Source organism: Elephas maximus, chromosome 4, assembly GCF_024166365.1.
Source record: "Elephas maximus indicus isolate mEleMax1 chromosome 4, mEleMax1 primary haplotype, whole genome shotgun sequence".
NCBI classification, from domain to species: Eukaryota; Metazoa; Chordata; class Mammalia; order Proboscidea; family Elephantidae; genus Elephas; species Elephas maximus.
The window spans coordinates 13,462,310-13,486,452 of NC_064822.1; the positions used below are offsets into that span (position 1 = coordinate 13,462,310).

At 40.4% G+C, this 24,143-nt stretch overlaps 1 long non-coding RNA gene across 1 annotated transcript; it reads left to right on the top strand.

Moving 5' to 3' along the window:
* The first annotated feature begins 16,998 nt into the window (after positions 1-16,998).
* LOC126076569 (uncharacterized) lies at positions 16,999-21,045 on the top strand. The gene is made up of 3 exons (XR_007517508.1): positions 16,999-17,047; positions 19,420-19,543; positions 20,959-21,045. It is a non-coding gene; the product is annotated as an uncharacterized LOC126076569 (long non-coding RNA).
* The last annotated feature ends 3,098 nt before the right edge of the window (positions 21,046-24,143 follow it).

The window sequence follows — 24,143 nt, forward strand, 5'->3', positions numbered from 1 at the left end:
ATGAACAAAGTGAGTAGGTGACATTGTTGTTGTTGTGTGCCATCCAGTAGACTTCAACTTGTAGCGACTCTATATGACAGAGTAGAACTGCCCCATGGGGTTTCCCAGGCTGTAATCTTTATAGGTGCAGATTGCTAAGTCTTTTTTTCTGCAGGCTGACATTGTTGTTGTTAGGTGCTGTTGAGTCAGTTCCAACTCTTAGCAATCCTATGTGCAACAGAGTGAAATACTGCCTGGTCCTGCGCCATCCTGACAATCATCGTTATGTCTGAGCCCATTGTTGCAGCCACTGTGTCAATCCATCTCATTGAGGGTCTTCCTCTTCTTTGCTGACAGTCTACTTTACCAAGCATGAGGTTCTTGTCCAAGGAATGGTCCCTCCTGATAACATGTCCAAAGGATATGAGACCAAGTCTAGCCATCCTCATATCTAAGAAGCACTCTGGTTGTACTTCTTTCAAGACAGACTTTTTCGTTCTTCTGGCAGTTCATGGTATATTCAATATTCTTCTCCAAGGCCATAATTCAAAGGTAGAAATTCTTCTTTGTTTTTTTTATTCACTGTCCAGCTTTCACGTGCACATGAGGAGAATGAAAATACCAATGGTTTGGGTCTGGCACACCTTAGTCCTCAAAGTGACTTCTTTGCTTTTTAATACTTTATAAAGAGGTCTTTTGCAGCATTTTTTCCCAATGCAATAGGTCGTTTAGCCCTATCTTAGTCATAGAAAGTCTATGTGGGATTACTTTTTTTTTTTTTTAACTGTTATTTGAAATGATTTCAGACTTACAGACTTACTTCCCCATCACTAATTAGCCATGTGAACTTGCACACACATGGCTTCTATAAGCCTCAGTTCCCTATTTCATGGGGATATTTTCAAATACAGTCTTAGTCATCTAGTGCTGCTATAACAGAAATGCCACAACTGGATGGCTTTAACAAATAGAAATTTATTCTCTCATAGTCTAGTAGGTTACAAGTCCAAATTCAGGGCATCGGTTGCAGAGGAAGTCGTTCTCTGTCTGTTGGCTCTGGAGGAAGGTCTTTGTCCTCAATCTTCCCCCGGTCAAGGAGTTCCTCAGGCACAGGGGCCCCAGGTCCAAAGCACTCTGCTCCCAGTGCTGCTTTCTTGGTGTTATGAGGTCCCCAACTCTCTGTTTGCTTCCCTTTCTTTTTATCTCTTGAGAGATAAAAGGTGGTGCAAACCACACCCCAGGAAACTCCCTTTACACTGGATCAGGGAGGTGGCCTGAGTAAGGATGGTGTTACAATCCCACCCTAATCCTTTTAACATAAAATTACAATCACAAAATGGAGGACAACCACACAATACTGGGAATCATGGCCTAACCAAGTCAACACATATATTTGGGGGAACACAATTCAATTCATGACAAATACTAAACTAGGAAAAAAACAAAATCACAGTGGTCTGTTGCCTACTCTTGCTTTTCTCTCTCTTTCCTTCTTATTCCTGCTAAGAGAACTAAGCTTATTTAAGAATATTAAAAAGGAAGTTACCCTTTTGTGGCCATTTTGGCCAAATCTGAAAGGCAGTAAAATTCTCCATTGCAATTTCTATTTTCAAGGTATGTACTTGCCTAACCCCTTAAATTCCCACAGGGGCCACGTAAGATTATCGTCACTTTGCCAATATTACAGATAAAGAAGCTGAAGAGAAAAAGAAAAAAAAAAAATTGCGCCAATTTGAAAGCATAGCTTTCAGTACAAAACTGAACCCCTTTGTGCTTAAAAATAAGTGTGTGTCCAATACATAAGCTCAAAAATGAAAATAAAGAAATAAGAGCAGTTCCAAAGGCGTGTGAGTATCGTGGCTAATAAAGTTCTGAAAACAAGCCTGAAAAAAAGTGTGAAAAATGTTTCCCTTTCTTTAAGGTTCTCCAGGGAAGGGTTACTTTAGTTACTCTCCGGCCTAAATTATATGGTGATACAATTTTCTTCATCTAAGGGTGTGAGGTCTATTTTCTTCTATTTCTTCATTTTGGCCTTAGTGGTTGGTGTATAAATATGAATAATAGTCGTATTAACTGGTCTTCCTTGTAGACTTACAGATATTATCCTATCACTGACAGCATTGTACTTCAAGATACATCTTGAAATGTTCTTTTTGACAATGAATGCAACACCATTCCTCTTCGAGTTGTCATTCCCAGCATAGTAGACTATATGATTGTCCAATTCAAAATGGCCAATGCCAGTCCATTTCAGCTCACTAATGCCTAGGATGTCGATGTTTATGCCTTCCATTTCATCTTTGACAGTTTCCAATTTTCCTAGATTCATACTTTGTACATTCCAGGTTCCAATTATTAACAGATGTTTACAGCTGTTTCTTCTCATTTTGAGTCCTGCCACATCAGCAAATGACGGTCCCGAAAGCTTGACTCTATCCACATCATTAAGGCCACTCTACCTTGAAACCCTGGTGGTGTAGTGGTTAAGTGCTACGACTGCTAACCAAAGGGTTGGCAGTTCGAATCCACCAGGCACTCCTTGGAAACTCTATGAAGCAGTTCTACTCTGTCCTATAGGGTCACTAGGAGTCGGATTGACTTGATGGAACTGGGTTTTCTACTTTGAGGAGGCAGCTGTTCCACAGTCATCTTTTGAGTGCCTTCCAACCTCGGGGGCTCATCTTCCAGCACTATACCAGACAGTGTTCTGCTGCTATTCATAAGGTTTTCATTGGCTAATGCTTTTCAGAAGTAGTCTGCTGGGTCCTTCTTCCTAGCCAGTCTTAGTCTGGAAGCTCAGCTGAAACCTGTCCTCCATGGGTGACTATGCTGGTATCTGAACACTGGTGACATAGCTTCCAGCATCACAGCAACACATAAGCCCCACAGTACAACAACCTGACAGATTGATTGGTTTAAAGTCAGGAAAGGTGTAAGTCAGGGCTGTATTCTTTCACCATACCTATTCAATCTGTATGTTGAGCAAATAATACGAGAAGCTGGACTATATGAAGAAAAACGGGGCATCAGGATTGGAGGAAGACTCATTAACAACCTGCATTTTGCAGATGACACAACCTTGCTTGCTGAAAGCGAAAAGGACTTGAAGCACTTATTAACAAATATCAAAGACCACAGCCTTCAGTATGGATTGCACCTCAACATAAAGAAAACAAAAATCCTCACAACTGGACCAATGAGCAACATCATGATAAACGGAGAAAAGATTGAAGTTGTCAAGGATTTCATTTTATTTGGATCCACAATCAACAGACATGGAAGCAGCAGTCAGGAAATCAAAAGATGCATTGCTTTGGGTAAATCTGCTGCAAAGGACCTCTTCAAAGTGTTGAAGAGCAAAGATGTCACCTTGAAAACTAAGGTGCACCTGACCCAAGCCATGGTATTTTCAATCGCATCATTCGCACGTGAAAGCTGGACAATGAATAAGGAAGACTGAAGAAGAATTGATGTCTTTGAATTGTGGTGTTGGCGAAGAATATTGAATATACCATGGACTGCCAAAAGAATGAACAAATCTGTCTTAGAAGAAGTACAGCCAGAATGCTCCTTAGAAGTAAGAATGGCGAGACTGCATCTTACCTACTTTGGACATGTAGTCAGGAGGTATCAGTCCCTGGAGAAGGATATCATGCTTGGCAAAGTACAGGGTCAGCGGAGAAGAGGAAGACCCTCAACGAGGTGGATTGACACAGTGGCGGCAACAATGAGCTCAAGCATAACAACGATTGTAAGGATGGCTCAGGACCGGGCAGTGTTTCGTTCTGTTGTGCATAGGGTTGTTATGAGTCGGAACCGACTCAACAGCACCTAACAACAACAACAACAAATGGTGTGAGCATGGGGGCAGTGGTGATTCAGTGGTAGAATTCTCACCTTCCATGAGGGAGACCCAGGTTTGAGTCCCAGATTCCCAGCTCACATGTCACAAAGACGCTGAACAGGTTTCAGTGGAGTTTCCAGAAAAAGACGGACTAGGAAGAAAGACCTGAACATCTACTTTTGATAATCAACCAGTGAAAACCCTATAGATCACAATGGTTCAATCTGCAACTCATCATAGGGATGACACAGGACCAAGCAGTGTTTTGGTTTGTGCATGGGGTAACCATGGATCATGGGTTGACTCTAGGGCAGCTAAAAACAAGAATGCTATGAGGATCCATCAGAGGAGAGATGGTTGAAAACATATTGGATTTATATTCACATAGATGTTAAAACATCCTCACTTTAACTCTCCTAACTCAGAGGACAGGAATCACTGAATTTCTTCCCCACCTCTCCCATCCCATACGGCGGGTTAGTTACTTCTTGATCTCCTTGAAGTCCCTCACTCTTCTAAGCTTTGTTGAAACTCTCAACCAGGAACTCTCCTCTTTCTGAGCCACCAAGAACCACGTAAAGACATGGAATCTCTCAGCTCTAACCATGTTAATTGTTAACAATTACCCAGGTAGAAAAAGTGGCCATTGTTTCCAGTATTCCACACGATGACTCTTCTTTTCTCTTCAGTCTCCTAAAACAGCAATGTGATCATGGGACTCCCCCCAGTCATAAAGCTTTTCTGGTTCCTCATTACATTCAGAATTAAATCCAAAGTCCCCAGGCTGACATCAAAGCACTCAAAAAATTTTCCTCAATCTCCCTTTCCTGCCTTTCTACCACTGCAAAACTCCATCACCCTATGTTCTAGCCTGACCAGTCTACCACCATTCCTCACACATGCTCCCAAGCTGCACTATTGTTAAGATGAGTTGTGCATTTGAAAAAGGCTTACCCTTAAGCATTTGTAACAGATCTACCCATTTTTTTGAGGCTTGTCCTAAATCTTACCTCAGGTGATTATTTCCTATCAGAATCTCTCTCTCTCTGTTTCCTGTACTGGACTTGCTTTATTGTTATGAAGTCCCTGGATGGTGCAGTTAACATGCTCAGCTGCTAACAAAAGGTTGAAAGTTCGAGTCCAACTGGGGGTGCCTCAGAAGAAATGCCTGGCAATCTACTTCCAAAAACACCAGACATTGAAAACCCTATGGATAATAGTTCTACTGTAACATACATGCACCCCCATGAGTTGGTATCTACTCCACAGTAACTTGTTTTTTGTTATAAAATGGATCGTAATATACTTTGTATCAGAGTGCTTTTCATATGTGTCTCTCCAGACTGATTTGTGAGGGCTGCCTAATTTATCCCCATGGTACCTAAGACAATGCTTTGGATTTTATGCCAGGACCAAATGAACATCTGTTGACCATACTGTAATGTGAGACTGAATCCATCACTTCTAACCTCAATTTTTGGTTTGAGTTCTGGTCCATTTTAACATGTCTGTCTTATTTTTACCCAGCACTCAACATGCCTTATTTATTTCTATCCAAATGCATAGATGTCATCTTTGCTTGAACATCTAATTAAAAAACCAAACGAGTTGCCAGGTCAGTTCTGACTTATGGCGAGCCCATGTGTTTCAGAGTAGAACTGAGCTCCGCAGAGTTTTCCACGGCTGTGATCCTTCAGAGGCAGATCACCGGCCTTTCTTCTGAAGCACCTCTGGGTGAATTCAAGCTGCCACCTTTTAGTGAGTAGCTGAGGGGCTCTTTGAATATCCAATAGGCCATTAAAATATCATATATCTATAACTGAATTCTTGATATCTACAAATAAAAGAAAACAAAAAACTACTTCTTCAATCTTCCCTATCTCAGAAAATACCACAACCATTCACCCATTTGCCAAGGTGAGAAAATACCAGTCCTCCGTCATCATTCTCCATACCTCACACTTCACAACCAATTATTAGCAAGACCTATCAGCATTATCTTCAAAATATATCCCTAATCCAACCACTTCTCACTTCCTGCTGCCACCCTCCCAGTACAAGCCTCCACCACCTCTTACCCAGGTCCCTGCAATAGTGACTCCTAACTGGTATTCTTCTTCTGCTCAAAACTCGACAACACATTCACCATTCAGCAGCCAGTCAGCCCTTCGGAATGGAAACAGACAAGGTCACCTCCTCAGAGAGGCCTTTCTGCACTTTACTGTATGAACTATGCTCGCTCCTCCATCATCTCTGCATTTTATTACTTAGTTTTGGTTTTCTGTTTGTTTTCAGTAGCTTTTACTGTTGCCTGATATTATTATAGATGGAAACCCTAGTGGCGTAATGGTTAAGTGCTACGGCTGGTAACCAAAGGGTTGGCAGTTTGAATCCACCAGGTGCTCCTTGGAAACTCTATGGGGCAGTTCTACTCTGTCCTATAGGGTCGCTATGAGTCAGAATCAACTCAACGGCATTGGGTTTTTGGTTTTTTGGTATTATAGATGAGGGTAGACATTTTATGTGACTTGTTCAACACTCCATCTCAGTGTCACATAGTAAGCACTTAATAAATATTTATTGAATTAATAACTGGATTTAATTCCCACTAGACTGGGTTCATCTTTATAAACCACCAACCTCCACCGCCCACTCTCAACACCAACACAATGCCTGACACATCTTACTATGTTTCCGGTAAATACCCACAGCTGGCTCCTGCCTCCCTGACTTTCCAGATGTCTTTTCTTCGCCTGATATGGTTTTCCCTTCGCTCTAGAAACGCAATGTCTCTCTCCCATCCTCCCAGACACAACTCAGATTCCAGTTCCACAGAAAAACCTCTCCCTGATAACACCATGTTACCGTGATGTCATCCTTCCCTGAACTGCTACTCCTTTTATTAAAATCCCTTTATTTCTGCTTATAAATCATGTGTTATTTGACTTAATATTCTTTAAACTTTATTGTCTACTAAGCTGGAATTGTCAGTAAAAGCCAGCTGGATCAGGGTCTGGAACCCGCGATCCAATGCTAAGAGAGCCAGAAGAAAGGTATTTATTGTGAAGTGTGATTAATTATTTTAAACAGCAGGAAATCATGTTCTGCCTTTTACAAACTGAGAAGTTAACAAGTGATTAGGGAGCTACCCTTATAAAAGGTCTAGGAAGTAGCATGATAATGCCATTATTTACGTAGGCCTTTCTGTTTCTGTTTTCATATGAACAAAGGAGGGCAAAAAGGCGTGGGGAAATCAACAGGGAGGGACTTTCCAGCTACAGAGGGTTTAGAGATGCCTCGGGGGGCCCTGCCTTCCATTGGCTGATGCCCCAGAAGAGCCTGGCCCCTTAGCCAGCACTGACTGGAAATTTTATGGAAAACCTCACTGCACGTACTCCTGGTTTTTTGTTTTTGTTTTTTTAATACATTCATGCTTATCATGATCTCTCAATATACAGGCTTCCAAGCCCAAAAAAAGGTTCAATTATTCTCAACATATCTGTTGGACATCGTAACAAATTCTCATATTAAAAACAAGCCCAGAAACAATAACACAATAAAACAACAAAAATAAAACCTGTATATATTTCTATAAATTAACTCCAAAAGAGTATAAATTCTGTAAGATGATTTTAGTCACAATTTTCTTGTCCAGAGTTTCTCAAACATCCTGAGTGTCACCCTAATAAAATGATTCCTTAACTCTTAGTTTAGGCTCCAAACCAAAATACCAAACCGGTTGCCTAAGAATTGACTTCGACTCATAGCAACCCTACAGGACAGAGAGTTTCCATAGGGTTTCCAAGAAGTGGCTGATAGATTTGAACTGCCAACCTTTTGGTTAGCAGCCAAGTTCTTAACCACTGCACCACCAGGGCTCCTACTTTAGGCTAAGTGTGAACTATTTTACATAACTTTAGAAGTCATCTAAATTGTATACTATTGGTATCTAAAGTGGGTGTAAAAAATAAGCTAATTGAAAGGAAATATATTTAGTTAGAATAGACTACATTTACTCTCTCCTGTAAGAGAAAGTATGAAGTTCAAATTAAGGTACCACTTGGTGGCAGCTTAACTGAATTCTGTGTTCTCACAGAGCCTTAAACTGCCTCTATTGTGCTGAACTTGCAAATCTAAACCTGAACACTGACTATCCCATTGTAGAAACCTAAATTGACTATAATAGGCATGTATGAAATTTTGTCTCTATAAATAACTCGAGAGTAATTTGCACTTTCTCAGGTAATTTTTCATTATTTTCTACTGATAAACACAATTACTGTTCTCATCCTAAGGGGAGGGGCCTTGTTTCATTTTATATAATGAAAACTCAATGTGTATTTGTTGAGATGCTAATATACCTTGATCATTAAATAACTTTTCCAAATTCTATAAATTTCAAATAGATGTATTTGAAATGTACTCATTTAAATGTGTAGATTTTTTTTACATTCAGTGCCACAGTACCTTCCACAGTTATAACACTAATACGTTATATTCATATAGGAATTTATAAAGGTTTTTTCATATTCTATCGTCTCATATAATCATCAGCACTCCCTGGGTGGTGTAAACAATTAAGCATTTGGATGCTAATCAGAAGATTGGAGTTTCCAGTCCAACTAGAGACACCTTGGGAGAAAGCCCTGGCAATCTACTTCCAGAAAATCAACCATTGAAAACCCTGTGGAACACTCGGACACACAAGGGGTCATCATGAGTCGAAATTGACTCCAAATCACTGGTTTTATTGTTAACCCCATTTTACAGATGAGGTGCTCGAAGCTTAAGAAATGTGAATGTGTCCAAGGTTTTAAGAATGCTCTTAAAATCATGTACCCTGACTTTTAGTTCAGTGACTGTTACACTATGTCTCAGTTAAGTACTTTCAATTCTTCATAAGCTAAGTCTGATTTGATTTTATAATTGTTTTAAGTTTGCCAAGTTTCTTTCTGGTCTTCTAGAGAAGTTTCTTCAATAATACTGTGTCTCTGAGCACCACATCTTCTCACCCTTTCTTCCTAGAAAGCAGCATGAAAAGACAGAAGGAACACAATTAGAATCTAAGATACAAGCTTCCATTTTGACTTTGTTATTGTCGTTAGGTGCCATCGAGTCGGTTCCGACTCACAGCTACCCTGTGCACAAAAGAACAAAACACTGCCTGGTCCTGCGCCATCCTTACAATCGTTCTTATGCGTGAGCTCATTGTTGCAGCCACTCTGTCAATCCACCTCCTTGAGGGTCTTCCTCTTTTCCGCTGACCCTGTACTCTGCCAACCATGATGTCCTTCTCCAGGGACTGATCCCTCCTGACAGCATGTCCAAAGGATGTAAGATGCAGTCTCACCATTCTTGCTTCTAAGGAGCATTCTGGTTGTGCATCTTCTAAGACAGATTTGTTCATTCTTTTGGCAGTCCATGGTATATTCAATATTCTTCACCAACACCACAATTCAAAGGCGTCAATTCTTCTTCGGTCTTCCTTATTCATGGTCCAGCTTTCACATGCATATGATGCGATTGAAAATACCATGGCTTGGGTCAGGCGCACCTTAGTCTTCAAGGTGACATCTTTGCTCTTCAACACTCTGAAGAGGTCCTTTGCAGCAGATTTACCCAAAGCAATGCATCTTTTGATTTCTTGACTGCTGCTTCCATGGCTGTTGATTGTGGATCCAAGTAAAATGAAATCCTTGACAACTTCAATCTTTTCTCCGTTTATCATGATGTTGCTCATTGGTCCAGTTGTAAGGACTTTTGTTTTCTTTATGTTGAGGTGCAATCCACACTGAGGTCTGTGGTCTTTGATCTTCATTAGTATTTGCTTCAAGCTGAAATTTTGACTTTACTGAATCCTAATTATGTAACCTTCACTCAAACTATCTGAGCCTTAGCTTCTTTGTACGTAAAAGGGAATAATAAAGAGCTTATTTCCCAGGGTTAAGTAGATGATGAAATAAAATTACCGTATATAAAGTCAATCTAAAAATTATAGATTTATATATTTAACAAATTTAACATAGTTCAAGAGCTGTGCAAGAAGCCAAGACTGAATGTTCCTGGTGACGAAAAAATTCAAAAACAGCAAAAGAATGATTGAGTTCTGTGCCAGCACCCATGGAAGCAGTAAGCAACACAGCCCTATCCCTGCCTTCATGGGGGCACATCCTAAATAATAAGCAGCACGTTTAGTTGGTCATACAGTTTTAGGTGCTGTGGAGAAAAACAAAGCATAGAGAGGGACAAGTGGTGTCAGGATACGGGGAGGGGTGCAATTTTAAATAGAATACCTCTGAGAAAATGGCATGCGAGTAGAAAGCATTTCAGATGGAGGCAATGGCCTTGAGGCAGGAACATTTAAAGAGGAGAGTGTTTTAGGAGGTTAGATCCAAAAAGCAATGGCAGGCAGATCAGGTAGACCCACATTGTGAGAGGCTTTCAGGTATTATAAGCTCTGCATGAAATGGAAACCCTTAAAAGGTTCAGAACCTGATCCACATGTTAGTACAAAGCAATGGCTGCTCGGCTGAGAACAAATCGCAAGTGGATGTGGTAGGCAGCCTCTCAGATGACCTCCAATCTCTCCATCTCTTGGTCTTCATGCCTATGTTTAAAACTTTCTCCTTGAGTGTGGGTTGGATTTATTGACTTTCTTTCAATAAACAGAGTACTGCAGAAGCCATGGAAAATTATGTCTGAGACTAAGTTACATAAAGAGTATGGCTTCCATCTCGGGGGCTCTGCCTCGCTCTCACTTGCCCTGACAACCCCCATGGAAAGGTTCACATGGCATGGACCCACGGTTTTTGGCCAACAGCCAGCAGGAGATTGATACCCTCAGTTCAACAACCCGTGACGAACTAAGGCCTGCCAACCACTTGTGAATGAACCGGGAAGCAAACTCTCCCAATTCAGCCTTCAGATGAGACTGTAGCCCTGGCTGACACTCTGCCTTTAACTTCATGAGAGACCCTGAGCCAGGGGCACCCAGCTAATATGAATTTAGATTCCCGGCCCACAGAAATGGTGAGATAATAAATGCTGGAAGTTTGGGGGCAGTTTGTTACACAGCAGTAGATAGCTAATACAGGACACATTGGCTGAAGGCTGAAGGGGAGGGGACCACTGCAGTAAATGCAGACAAGAAATGATAAAGGCTTAGACCAGGGTGGTAGCAGGAGAAGTGATGCGATCCTGGCTATGTTGTGAGTGTAAAATCAACTAGATTTGCTAATGAACTAGATATTAGATGGAAAGACAGTGAAGAATAGAGACTGGATTTAAGATTTTTACTTAAGCCACAGAGATAATGGAGGTAACTAAGATAGGTACATCTTTGAGAGGAATGGGTTGGACAAGATAAAACCAGGAGCTGACTTTTTACAAGCTAAATTTATGTATTCTTAATGGTAGAAATATTGAGTAGGTAGTTGGATAAACAAATCTGGAACTTGAGGGGGAAGACTTGGATAGAAATAAAGATTGACAGGTTATCAGCATTATATGGTATTTAGAACCATGAGAAGTAAAGTGTCCTGGGGTGCGCTAATGTTAGATGTTGGGAAAATGAGGAACGGTACTGTGGAAGGAAAACTAGAGGAGAGAGCTCTCCTGGAAGACAACTGAAGGAAGCATTTCAAAGAGGAGGGAAAGAAAACTAATGCCAGTGTCATAGATAGGTTAAGAATAATTGTGGGTTCAAGGGAAAAAAGAAAAAAAAATTGTGGGCAATAATCTAGTTTAAGTGGTCCTCCTGAATAGAAATATCTGTATTTCCTAGTCAGGGCTAAGCCATTTTTAATTTATTTTATTTTCACAATGTACATGAGATAAAGGCTGAAAACGTTTCAAGACAAACTAGTTTTACTGTTAAAAAATTGTTTGTCATAAAGGGGACATGTCAGCTAGTTTCTTTGAAATGAAAACTGAGTTTGCTTAACAATAGCCAACATATTCTTTAGCAATTTGTACCCTAACCCTACCATGAGGCATAGTTGCCCACAAGCTGATTTTAAAGCTGGTAACTTCTTTCCTGCCAACACTTAAGTCCCTTGCTGATGCAAATTGCTATTTACAAAAATCTTTTAAAAAATCTTTTAGGTCCCCCAAATCCAGAACTCATTGCTTTAAGTGTACAGAACTAGTGGCTGCATTGAGTGAATATCGTATGCTATGACCTTAATGCTTTGTTAGCACTGTTGGTCACTCAACTGAATCAATATTTGAGTCCCCAGATATACGTATCATTTTAAATACATGCCAACCCAATTTCCATGTTACATTTACTTCTTTCTTCCTTGATCAATGTTGTCTTCTAAAAGAAGTTTAGCCAACACTAATAAAAAGGTAAATATCCTTTAGAAGAGAGGTGAAAGATTTTTTTCACACAGGCTTAAATGAAAATTAACCATTAATTAACTAGAAACTGTGTGGTGATGTGAAGCCTCTCAGGTTCAGGGGTATTAGACAATACACTGAAAGTATAGACATCAGAAATAGGGTGTACAATTAAAATAATCATACGAGGGGTAGAGCTAGTATCTGTGGGGTCCAACGCTTCTGCGGAGCCCTGGAGGTGCAGTGCCTAAGAGCTTGACTGCTATCCGAAAGGTCAGCAGTTTGAATTCATCAGTTGCTTCTTGGAAACCCTATGGGGATGTTCTACTGTGTCCCATAGGGTTGCTATGAGTTGATGCCAATGGGTTTTTATATTATTTTTTTAATGCCCATGCAGTTTAGGTGGAGCTTTGGTAGTAGCAGAGTGGTTAAATGTTTGGTTGCTAACTAAAAGGTCAGCAGTTCAAATCCACCATCTGCTCCTTGGAAACCTGAGGGGGCAGTTCTTCTCTGTCCAATACGGCCACCGTGAGACTGAATTGACTTGACGGCAACAGGTATGAAGTTTATGGGTCCCACTTTATGAACAAGGAATATATAAATACACAAATCAATGTTTATGAGGAAATAGCAGAGAAATCAAAACAAACAATAAGTGCTATAAACTTAACAAATACCACAAATATTGAATTTCCAAAGGAATCACAGAATATTTGATTAATTAACTGGCTGACCTATCTAACACTACTTTCCTACATTTTTAAGTTACGTAGTCTTTGTCCCTTTATGTCAATGATTTTTTAACATAATTTTCTATAGAGATAATAGAAAATTCAGTCTTCCCTCTCACATATATGATCAAAACTTGTTTTTTTCCTGGTCATTGCTTAGAAAAGCTTGTTTCAACTTCACAACTCCTTGCTGATAAAAACGTGTGGACTTCTAGGCTCCTTATCAAATTTGGGATAGTCTATCAACTTCTTTCACACATAAGCTGTAAAGACATCATAGTATTTTATGTTTTATTGCAAATTACTAATTATATATTATTATTCGTTCCTCTTATTAGAATTTATCTCTTCCTTTTAGAAAATGCTGCTTTCAGTATGAACTGAAATTTTTGTACAATTTGCATCTCAATATGAGAATAATTTTTATCGATGTCATTGCTCATATTTGTTGGTTTTGTTTTATATTCCACTAATTTTTATCTCAATTTTTCCCTTAGTTCTCTAGTAAATAGATTTAAAGATGACTAGAAAGGGTGCCCTTTCTTTTTGTTCACAGAACGAGAAGCCTGGAATTTCTGACTTTATTGAAATAGTCCAAACTGGCTTTCCAAATTGCTGTCAAAATGGCATATTTCCTACTGAACTTACCCTTCGCCAGATCTCAAAAGTTCCTACAGCCTTCCAACACCACCTGACAGCAGGGGCATAATGTAAGGATGTAGAAGGAAAGAAGGCAGAGGCCTTAACCCATGCACTCATGTCCCTTTTGAAAAAATACGCTCAAACATATGACCACGTAAACTCATTGCTAGGGCCCTCCCAGGGGCCCAGAATCTTCTTTAACTTCATAAAATATCTGCCTCTAATTAAATGCACAGGTTGCCATTCACGGGAAAATGTTAATTATAATTATCTGATGACACTGCCTATGGATAAGAAACCCACTGCCACCAAGTCATAGCGACCCTGTAGGAAGAGTCACATCTTTCCCCTCGGAGCAGCTGGGTTTGAACTGTCGACCTTTTGGTTAGTAGCCAAGCACTTTAACCACTGTGCCATCAGGGTTCCTTATGAATGAAAAAGGCTAGAAAAATGTCACAAATTCTTCAATCGGAATTCCAAACCCTTACAACTTCTTTTTTAAAGCTATGGCAAATTCAATAAATTACCACATTACAGACAGACCCTGGATTATGAAGGCGTTCCATTCCTAAATCTGTCTTTAAGTCGAATTTGTACATAAATCAGAACAGTTAAATAAGGTTCATATCTAACATTAGTCAAATGTTTGTCTCAGCATATAGTGTACTTTTGTATGTATAAAAAACGTTAAAGAAACACCTCCAGGCCCACAAAAATGTCTTTAATGTGATAGTACTGTAATAACTGTAGTAATACTGTTTTAATATAATAAGCTTTACGAGGGTTGGTCTGTAACTAGTGTTTGTATGATGGCACATAAATCAGACTTTTGTAACCCAGGGATTGCCTGTACTTATCAGGATAAGATACTTTACACATGGCATATGTGCAGTTTTAGAAGTATTTTGCCTCAGACACTTTTGAAATTGCATTATTTGTGTTTAAAGAAAAATGTATAATTCATCCATTCACTTTCGTTCATTCATTTAAATTCAGCTTCTCTGTGCTGTACTCTGTGTAAGACACTAGATACCAGCAGATAGAAAAAAATATAGGGCGTGGTCTCTTCCCTGAGGGTCACACTCTACTCAGGATAATAGAAAAGTCAACAGTGGATAACAACTCATTGTTATACGTGCTAGCAAAGAAGTAAGCACAGTGTGGGCCCCATAGAAGTTGTGACTCTGCTGGGAGGGTCTTTCACCCTGAGATGGTCTAAAGATAAGTCGGAGCTGAAGACTAAGACAAATAGGGATTGTGTAGTCAAAGAATGATGTGTGCAAGTAGGAAAGGGATAGTAGAAGCTGAAAAGCTTACAGGAGGGACAACCGTGTTGAGTTAGCAGTTATCAAATAACAGATTTATTAGGTAATTTGTCCAACATCCAAAAGCATTTGCCACTGAGTTGGACTCCAACTCATGGCGACCTCATGTGCGTCAGAATAGAACTGTGCACCAGAGGGTTTTCAATGGCTGATTTTTCTAAAGTAGATCTCCAGGACTTTCTTCCAAGGCACCTCCAGGTAGGCTCGAACCTCCAACCTTCCCATTTGCTTCTGAATGCCTTAACTGTTTGTGGCATCCAGGGATTCCACCATGACTTGAACAGTAAATGATGCAACTGGGATCAAATCCAGACAGGTTGACTGGAGAGCCATTTAACTACTTCTCAAAATAATGATAATAATAACAGCAACAATGATAATATACAGCTGTAGTAAAAAGGATCAATGTAAACAGAGTTAGAATAGAATATTCCTTCCTATACACACACCACAAAAGCATAACATATTTTCAGTTTTTTTTCTAGAATCATCTACTTAAATACCTTAATTTCACTTTATCACCTCTTCTGCAAAACTTTAAAAATACTATTGCATTCACCTTAAAGTTTTTATTTTTTTCAGAGGTATATTATCCTATTTGAAATAAATCATATCAATTCTGCTAAAAGATACAGCAATGAATTTTGTGATCGGCTTAGAAATAATAAATAAAACACATGGGTAAAACGTACCTGTGACTAGGTCGTAGCAGGAAAACTATGCCCAGATTCCCAAGTCTCCATTCTTAGTCAATATATTAAACTCATTTTTCTGGTTATTTATTGCCATGTAATAAATTACCCCAAAATTTCTGGTATAAAATAGCTATTTGATTTTGCTTACAACTTTGGGGGATCAAGGATTGGAGGGAGCCCAAGAAGCACAGTGGTTAAGAGCTTGGCTTCTAACCAAAATGTTGGCAGTTCAAATCCACCAGCCACTCCTTGGAAACCCTGTGAGACAGTTCTACTCTGTCCTATAGGGTAGCTATGACTTGGAATCGATTCGATGGCAATAGGTTTTTGTTTTGGGGGGATTGGAGAAGGGCTTGATTGAGGATTTCTAACTTGGTGTCTGTCATGTGGTTGCAGTCAGATGGGAGATTTTGTTAGAACAGCTGGAAGAAGAACTGGGGGCTGACCAGGTATACCAGCAGAAATCAGACCATATCTATATTTTTTTTTCCCCTGCAATTTTCTCCTCAGCATGGCTAATACACTTGCTAGCAGGTGGCAGACTTTTTAGAAGATGTTATTGACAGAATTGGAGTTGCTGGGTGGAGCAAACGTTTAAGCATTTGCCTACTAACCAAAAGGTTGGCAGTTTGAATGCACCTATAGGCACCTCAAAACAAAGATCTGGTGATCTACTTCCAGGAGACTACAAGCCAATGAAAATCCTATTGAGCACAGTTCTACTCTGATGCACTTGGGGTCACCATGAGTCGGAGCCGACTCAATGACAATAGCTTTGGTTTTCTTTTTAATTGAATGAACACATCTCATCTGAAAACCTCTATTTAGATTCATAATGAAAAATCATGTGCTTTTCTCCTAAAGACTTGAGGGAACAAGCAGGGAGAGGCAGATGCGGAGTCCTCATCCACCAGACCCAGTCACCCCCTTCTGGGTCTCAGCCCTGACAATTTCCTCAACCCTCCTACCGTACTGATGTACCGACTACTCTAATAAAGTTATATACGCCTAGAAGTGGAAACAACAATAGCTCAAAAGCAAACCTTAAATATAGGCACTATCTTCAGGCAATGTCATTTCATTTCCATATGTCTTTAGAATGTCAGAAAGGTAACAACAAATTATGTCATCTGTAGTTCCCCCTTTAGAATTTTCTGTTCTAGTTGATGATGCTAAATGTAGTTTCAATGGTGAACAAAGTTCAACAGTCTGTTGTGGTTTTCTTTTTTTCAAACTAAGATTTTTTTTTTTTTTCTAATTCACTGCAGCTGTAAAAAGTTCCACTCTGTGAATCCCAGTCAATATTCAGTCCAGAGCTAAATATGAGTAAATATGACAACTAACTCTTTCCTACTTTGACAAATTTTCTTACTGTAATTCCTTACCAAAAAAAAAAATTTTTTTAGGGAACATGAAGTCCCAACAGAAAGCCAGTGGATGGGCCTGGAGATGCCTGCGTGGCCCAGAAAACAAGAGAGGCAAGCGAATACAGTAAGTTAATTCCTGATGTAGAAACACTTTTGATAGTTTGGGTGTGTGATCAGATTGTGTTTATCCAATTGTTTTTAAGCCAAGAAACTTCTCTGAAAGTTAACTCGTTGGTATAAATTAAATTTTCAAAAGGAAATATGCAAGCATTGATATGAGTTACCGCTTTCTCGAGGCAGCGGTGGTACAGTGATAGGACTCTTGCCTTCCTTGTGGAAGACCTGGATTCCATTCCCAACAAGCCAATGCATCTCAGGTGTAGCCACTACCTATCCGTCAGTGGAGACATTGCATGTTGCTATGACGCTGAACAGGCTTCGGCAGAGTTTCCAGACTAAGAGGAACTAGGAAGAAAGACACGGTGCTCAACTTCTGAAAGTTGGTCAGTGAAAACCCTGTGGACCGTAACGGGCTGATCCAAAAGCAGGCAGCATTTGGTTCCATTGTTCTTGAGGAGGCAGTGAGTCCAGCACTGACTCAATGACAGCCAGCAACAACTCCTTTCTTGTGACTCTGTTCAAAGTCACTGTCCAGAAATGAATGAGGTGACAAGTTAGAGGGGCCACAGAAATCATTTTTCCCTTCAGTATAAATGGATTTTATTGAAACTCATCAATGTATTTAGATATTCTATTTCAGAGAAATCCTTTTAAAACGCTATCATGGGTGAATTTTTTTTTTGTAATTTTTTTGGTAGTGCTGTGTTTACTCACTAATGGAATGGCTGCTGAATCATTGTTTGTTGGTAGTTTTTTGTTATTTGAAAAAAATAGGGTGCCAATTGCTAGTGGTCCATATCGGTACAATGTTCCAGGAAGTACATCACAGACAAGGGCATCACACCTCCTGGTTACACTTGAGCCATAAAATACCTTACTTGACTTTCCAGCGAGCACTTTATAAAATGTCCCATCAGGGAGGTGACTAATGCAAGTAGGCCATCAGTCCCATGTACCATGAAGCATATCACACATGCTGTACATATTGGTACCATGGCCAAGAAAGTGCATCACAAACTGCTTTCATCCCAAAAATAACTCATTTACTTGACTATTTCTGAATCCCAGTGACTGTCTTCCCAATAACACAAAGGAAATAGTAAACATACTTACAAGCCTAAAAGACAGAAAGGTTTCACACAATCACCCCTCTGGGAAGCATCCCCTCATACGGATGGCTCTCAACACTCCGGTGTGGCTCAGATCAACTTCCTTAGTTTTTAGGCAGTTGTGTCAGTATCCGCCACTATGCTAGTATGTACTAAAGTGGCTCAGATGCCTGCCAGTAACCCTCCAGGGGCGGAAAATGTAGCTGGAACACATGAAAGGGTTATAAACCTTGAGAGCATTGCCATTATTTTTTGTGGATGTGTTACAGACAGTAGCCTTAATATGAGAGGAAAAAGTCCTCCAAAGTGTAAGTGACAATCCCTGGAGAAGTCAGTAATTGAAAAGAAACACACCTTTTCAAAAAGTGTTTGAGCAAAAATGGCAATGACAGTTAACATAGCAAATGGCATTTCTGAAATGTCAAAATGAAGAGAAAACGTCTTAGGCACATATAATTGAGAAATAATAGAGCAGAGGGTCTTGCTAAACACAATTTGCTAGGAAGTGGTCCACACAGTAGCCTCTGGGGCTGTCCTGAGCCTTGAGTACACCCACACTGCTGGATTCTTTCAGTGTACGCTAATTGCTCCGGATGGGGGGCGCGCCCAGGGAGAGGGTGCTGACTGACCGCACAAAGAGCACGCGGCTCTGCACAGGCAGCTTGGCAATTGTCATCAGGATCATCACCGAGCTTTTGGGCACAGCAGGAAACAGGCAGTTTAGAGCAAATTAGCAAGAGCTGCCCACTCTTTTGAAACTTTAAACTTTTACACAGAAAAAAGGATACGGACAACGACATAGTTCTCAGATGAATACATAAATGTGTTAAGCACTCCGTTAGCCAGCTCGTTATTGTTATTCTAAACCGGTTAAAGTCAAGTCTATAACATCAGACTCAGTTTATTTTCACTAGCAGATCGTAACTCAAGTACGGAGCTATTCAGAAAAAAAAAAAAAAAAACATGTAAACAACAATTTATGTTACCCACACCAAACCTGAAAATCGAAAAATCAGCATGTCCTTTAGCTCACGCCACCAATTATTTGCCAGTCAACACACACGCAGTAACACGCTTGTTGTCGTTAAATGCCCTCAAGCCAGCCCAACTCATGGTGATGCCACGCACAAGACAACAAAAAGCTGCCCGGTACGGTGCTATCCCCATGATCAGTTGCAGGTCGGAAAACATTTCCTTGTGATCCATAGGGTTCCACTGGCAGTTTTCACAAGTAGATCACCAGCCCTTTCTTTTTATTTCGCCTTAGTCTGGAAGCTCCACTGAAGCCTGTTCAGCATCACAGCAACACATAAGCGTCCACTGACAGACGGGTACTGGCTGGGCATGAGGTGCACTGCCCGGGAATCAAACCGGGGTCTCCCACATGGAAGGTGAGAATTCTACCACTGAACCATCATCAATGCCCTCATGAACACACTGGAGATGATGGCACTAATGTATTTATTATATTAATAAAGAAGTTTATTGTTCATAATGTATCCAGTTCTTTGAAAAAAATCATTCTAGAGTCTCTGAACCCAGAAATCACTCCTTGCAGTAAATTTCCTCTTTGCCTTATTATTAAATACTTGAACTCTTATCTTCAAAACAACTAGTTGGACAGTTCTAGCAGGCAGCTCAGATGTCCATTTGTTTTAAAACCCACTTCCCACTGCCGTCGAGTCGATTCCGACTCATAGTTGCCAATAACATAAAGAAATTTTAAACTGTAAAGCCCAGAGCTTATCAAGGAGGCAACATTCACAGCGGAAAGACTGTGAGATTTGGTGTCAGGAAGTCTTGGACTGGGTTTGAGCTCTATCACTTACTGTGTGACCTTGGGCACGTTACTAAGCTGCCCCTCTAAACCTCGGTTTCCCACCTACAAACTAGAGATGGTCAAGCCTCTCCAGTGGAATTGTCCCGAGATTTAAGTAAGCTCAGACATTTGAAAAGCACTTTGAAACACCACGTGAGTGTTATCTACCAAATACAGACAGAATGACATCGATAAGCAGGGGTTTTTTTATGTAGGTGTTAAAAAGTGATGCCAATGATACTAACTTGCTCCTAATAAAAGAGGGTGAAAGGAATCATAATAACTGTGACACAAGGGTAGGGGAAGTCAATGCCATTAACAAAGTACTATCAGTGGTTTAAGAGTCCCTGGGTGACCCATAAGGCTAAGCACTTGACTACTCCCCCAAGAGTTGACAATTCAAACCCATCCAAGGTACATTGGAAGAAAGACCTGGTGATCTGCTTCCAAAAGTTCCCAGATTTGCAAACCCTGTGGAGCACAATTCTACTCTGCAATACATGGGGCCAATACGAGTTGTAATCCACTTGGCAGCAACTGGTTTGGTTTGGTATTAGTTTCATTGGATTATCTCTATAATAACCCCCAAAGGTAGTATTTTATGAATAAAATAGGATATGGAGTAGGAGTTACAAACTCAAATGTCTACATGGACCCAGAAGGTCATGTAATGTGAAGCGCAGGCTGGGAAAAAGAAAAATAAATATGCATCGTAATGTTTGGCAAGTTCTCAAACTCAGCAGTAGGCAACTATAGGGAGTGCTGAAGACTGTGGAAAAGCGGAGACTGAGTCTGTCTCCTAAAGAGGCCAGCGGGTATTCGGCTCTGGCCAGTTGTTGCATCAGGGAAGTGCAAATCTAGTCTTGTTAAATTTCCAACTTTTTTCAAGGGATAGTGGACACTGAAATGTGTCTATGAAATCTTCCCGTTTTAAAATGTCGGTTCATATTTTTTTTTTCCCCTAAAACACCATGTGGATCAATATAGTGGGCCAGGAAAGCATATGAACAGCTGAATCTGCTTGCTGGTTTGCATCTACTGAAGCGAGGAGACTGGGGCAGAAAGGAGAGGGGGTTAGACGCTCGGTATGTATCTTACTGATGTTAAAATTTACTAGGTTGGTTAATTCACGAACGTGGAATGTAGATGTTCTGATGCTATCACAGAAGGCAGTCATAAGAAAGCTGAAACCATAGCCATGTCATTTGTGGGAAAGGACTTCTGAGGTCATCTGGTCTCACGTGAAACTAATCTTTTTTTTTTTTCCTCGTGCTAAACATTCTTGAGGTCCAACACACAACACAATGAAGCTGAAATATCTTCCTTCTGGCTAAAGATAAAGAGCCATTGATAACAAAGGGAGTGGGCATGATGGATGGTCCCAGGGAAAAGGTAGGTTGGTGGCAAAAGCTAGATCAGGTGAACCCGGGAAATTGCACAGGGACCATTGTGAACACAGACTTCCAGAGAAATGTGACACCAAAGAGCGCAACTGGATTCTGCTATTTTACAGTAATATTTTTATATTTTAGATAACAAACGAAAAGAACAATGTATACAAAAAATAAACACCACCACTGGGGAAAAAAAAAAGGAACTTCATAGAAATAAAGATTGGTTTTGATCTTGGAAAGAAATTCCCATTAATTTATTCATGTGATAAGAATCTTAATTCTTTATGCCAGTAGCTCCCAAACAATCCAGGTATTTAGGACTGAATAAAATTACAGAAAACTGAATGTATCAAATCTGTTTCAGTGTAACTTTTACATAGGACTGGGGTGTGTGGGGGAGTCCTGGTGGCTCAGTGGTTAAGAGCTTGGCTGCTAACCGGAAGGTTGGAATCCACAGGCCTCTCCTTGGAAACCCTGTGGGGCAATTCTACTGTGTCCTATAAGATTGCTAATGAGTCAGAATTGACTCAACAACAAGGGTTTTGTGTGTGTGTGTGTATGTTGGGGTGTGTGTGAAGGCCGTGTTCACAATCCATTAGGAGCGATTATTCTCAACTTTCCATTCAGATACAAAATTATTGGTATATTTCTGTATAATGAAAAAATATTACATGTTTCCACCAGTTCAAAATGACTGGTTCAAACTAGACCACTAATAAAGTAGTGTGTTTTTTGTTTGTTTGGTTTGGTTTGTTTGTTTTTTTAATGTAGCTTCAGCAAGACCAGCTAAGTATGCAGAAGTAAAAAGGAAATTTGGATATTTACTGCTGATGTTAAAAGAAACTCAGTATTTCAGATTGCAAATATTAAAATTTACAACTTCAAAAAGAATATAAAAAATAGAAATTTAAGGAATATATATATATGTTGTCCTTGTTGCTGTTGTGTGCTGTCGAGATGATTCTGACTCATAGTGACCCTTTAGGATGGAGCAGAACTGGCCCATAGGGTTTTCTAGGCTGCAATCTTCATGGAAGAAGATCAGCCGGGCTTTCTCCTGAGGAGACACTGGTGAGTTTGAACTGCCAACCCTTCAGTTAGCAGCTGAGCACTTAACCATTGTGCCACCAGGGCTCCTTGGGTATGTATATCTTACATTTTCCTAACGAATTCCATGTCATCGTCCATCCAGAAACTACTGTACTACTGTGTTGCTTGATCGTGGGCATCAAGTATATCTTGGTCTCATGGCAGGGTAACTATGCTATAAGTGCCCTGGAAAAGAGCTGCCTATCTTTTTGCTCCAATTCATTCACTTATTTAAGTCACATGTATTTATAGAGAGGTCTTATGTGCCAGGCACAATGATACGCACATAGCCTGCAAAACAGACCCACTGTGACTTTGCCCGCAGGGAGGTCTCCCCCGGATGCATCCTGTGTTACCACTATCACACTGCATGTAAGCATTTATTTATTTTGTTAACCCCTTGAGGTTAAGGAATACGCTTTTTTATGGCTCTATCCTCATGGTTTGGAGCCCTGGTGGCACAGTGGTTAAGAGCTACAGCTGCTAACAAACAGGTCGGCAGTTTGAACCTACCAGTTGCTCCTTGGAAACTGTGGGGGGCAGTTCTATTCTGTCCTATAGGGTCACTATGAGCCAGAATTAACTTGATGGCAACTTTTTTTTTTAGTCCTTGTTGTTGTTGTTAGCTGTCATCAGGTGGGTACGTGACCCCATGCTCAAGGGAAAAAAAGTTTCCCTGGTCCTGTGCCATCCTCATGATGGTTGTGATCCATAGGGTTTTTAATGGCTGATTTTTGGTAGTAGATTGCCAGGTCTTTCTTCCTAGTTCATCTGAGTCTGGAAGTGCTGCTGAAATCTGCTCAGCATCATGGCAACACACAAGCTTCTATGGACAGGCAGGTTGTAGTTGCCCATGAGGTGCACTGGCCTGGAATCAAACCCAGGCCTCCCGCATGGAATGTGAGCATTCTACCTCTGAGCCACCACTGCCACAGCTCTATCCTCAGTGGCTAGCATAGTGTACATAACGTCTATTCAAAGAATAAACGAATTAACAACATGGGGAACAGAATGCGAGAGGGCTGGGGATACTTTGAAGAGTTTGGGAAGACTATTTTGTATCTGGGGCAACTTTAAGCCTTGGTGGTTCATAAATCCTAGAACTGCAGTAATAATAACTAACCTCTGGTTTTTTTTAGACACCACATGGAGCCCTGGTGGCGCAGTGATGAAAAGCTCAGCAGCTAACCAAAAGGTCGGCACTTCGAATCTACCATCTGTTCCTTGGAAACCCTATGGGTAGCTCTCCTCTGTCCTACAGGGTCTCTGTGAGTCAGAATCAACTCCATGGCAATGGATTTTTCTGTTTTTGTTTTTGTTTTAGACATGACATTCGAAGTTCAAATTTGCTGGGACATTCTCCTAAGTGAGAAGGATTAGTCTGTTCTAACTTATTCCTTCCACTACTGCCTTGAATGCAGGAGTCTCAGGAAAAGTCTGGAACTTTGAAAGTACAGATAAATAAAATGTGAAACACAGCAAATCCCCTGAGACTGTGATAATAAAGTACCGTGGAAACAATGGTTACTCCCTAAGTAATCTGAGGTATTTGACCGTTTGTCTGGTTTGACCAGTCAGGTTTGAGGAAGAGAACACACCCACAATGAGGAAAGGAATATGCTAGAATCAGGGCAGGAATTGACAGATCTCCCCACCCCCACACATGTGATTACACCTTAAAATTAGCTA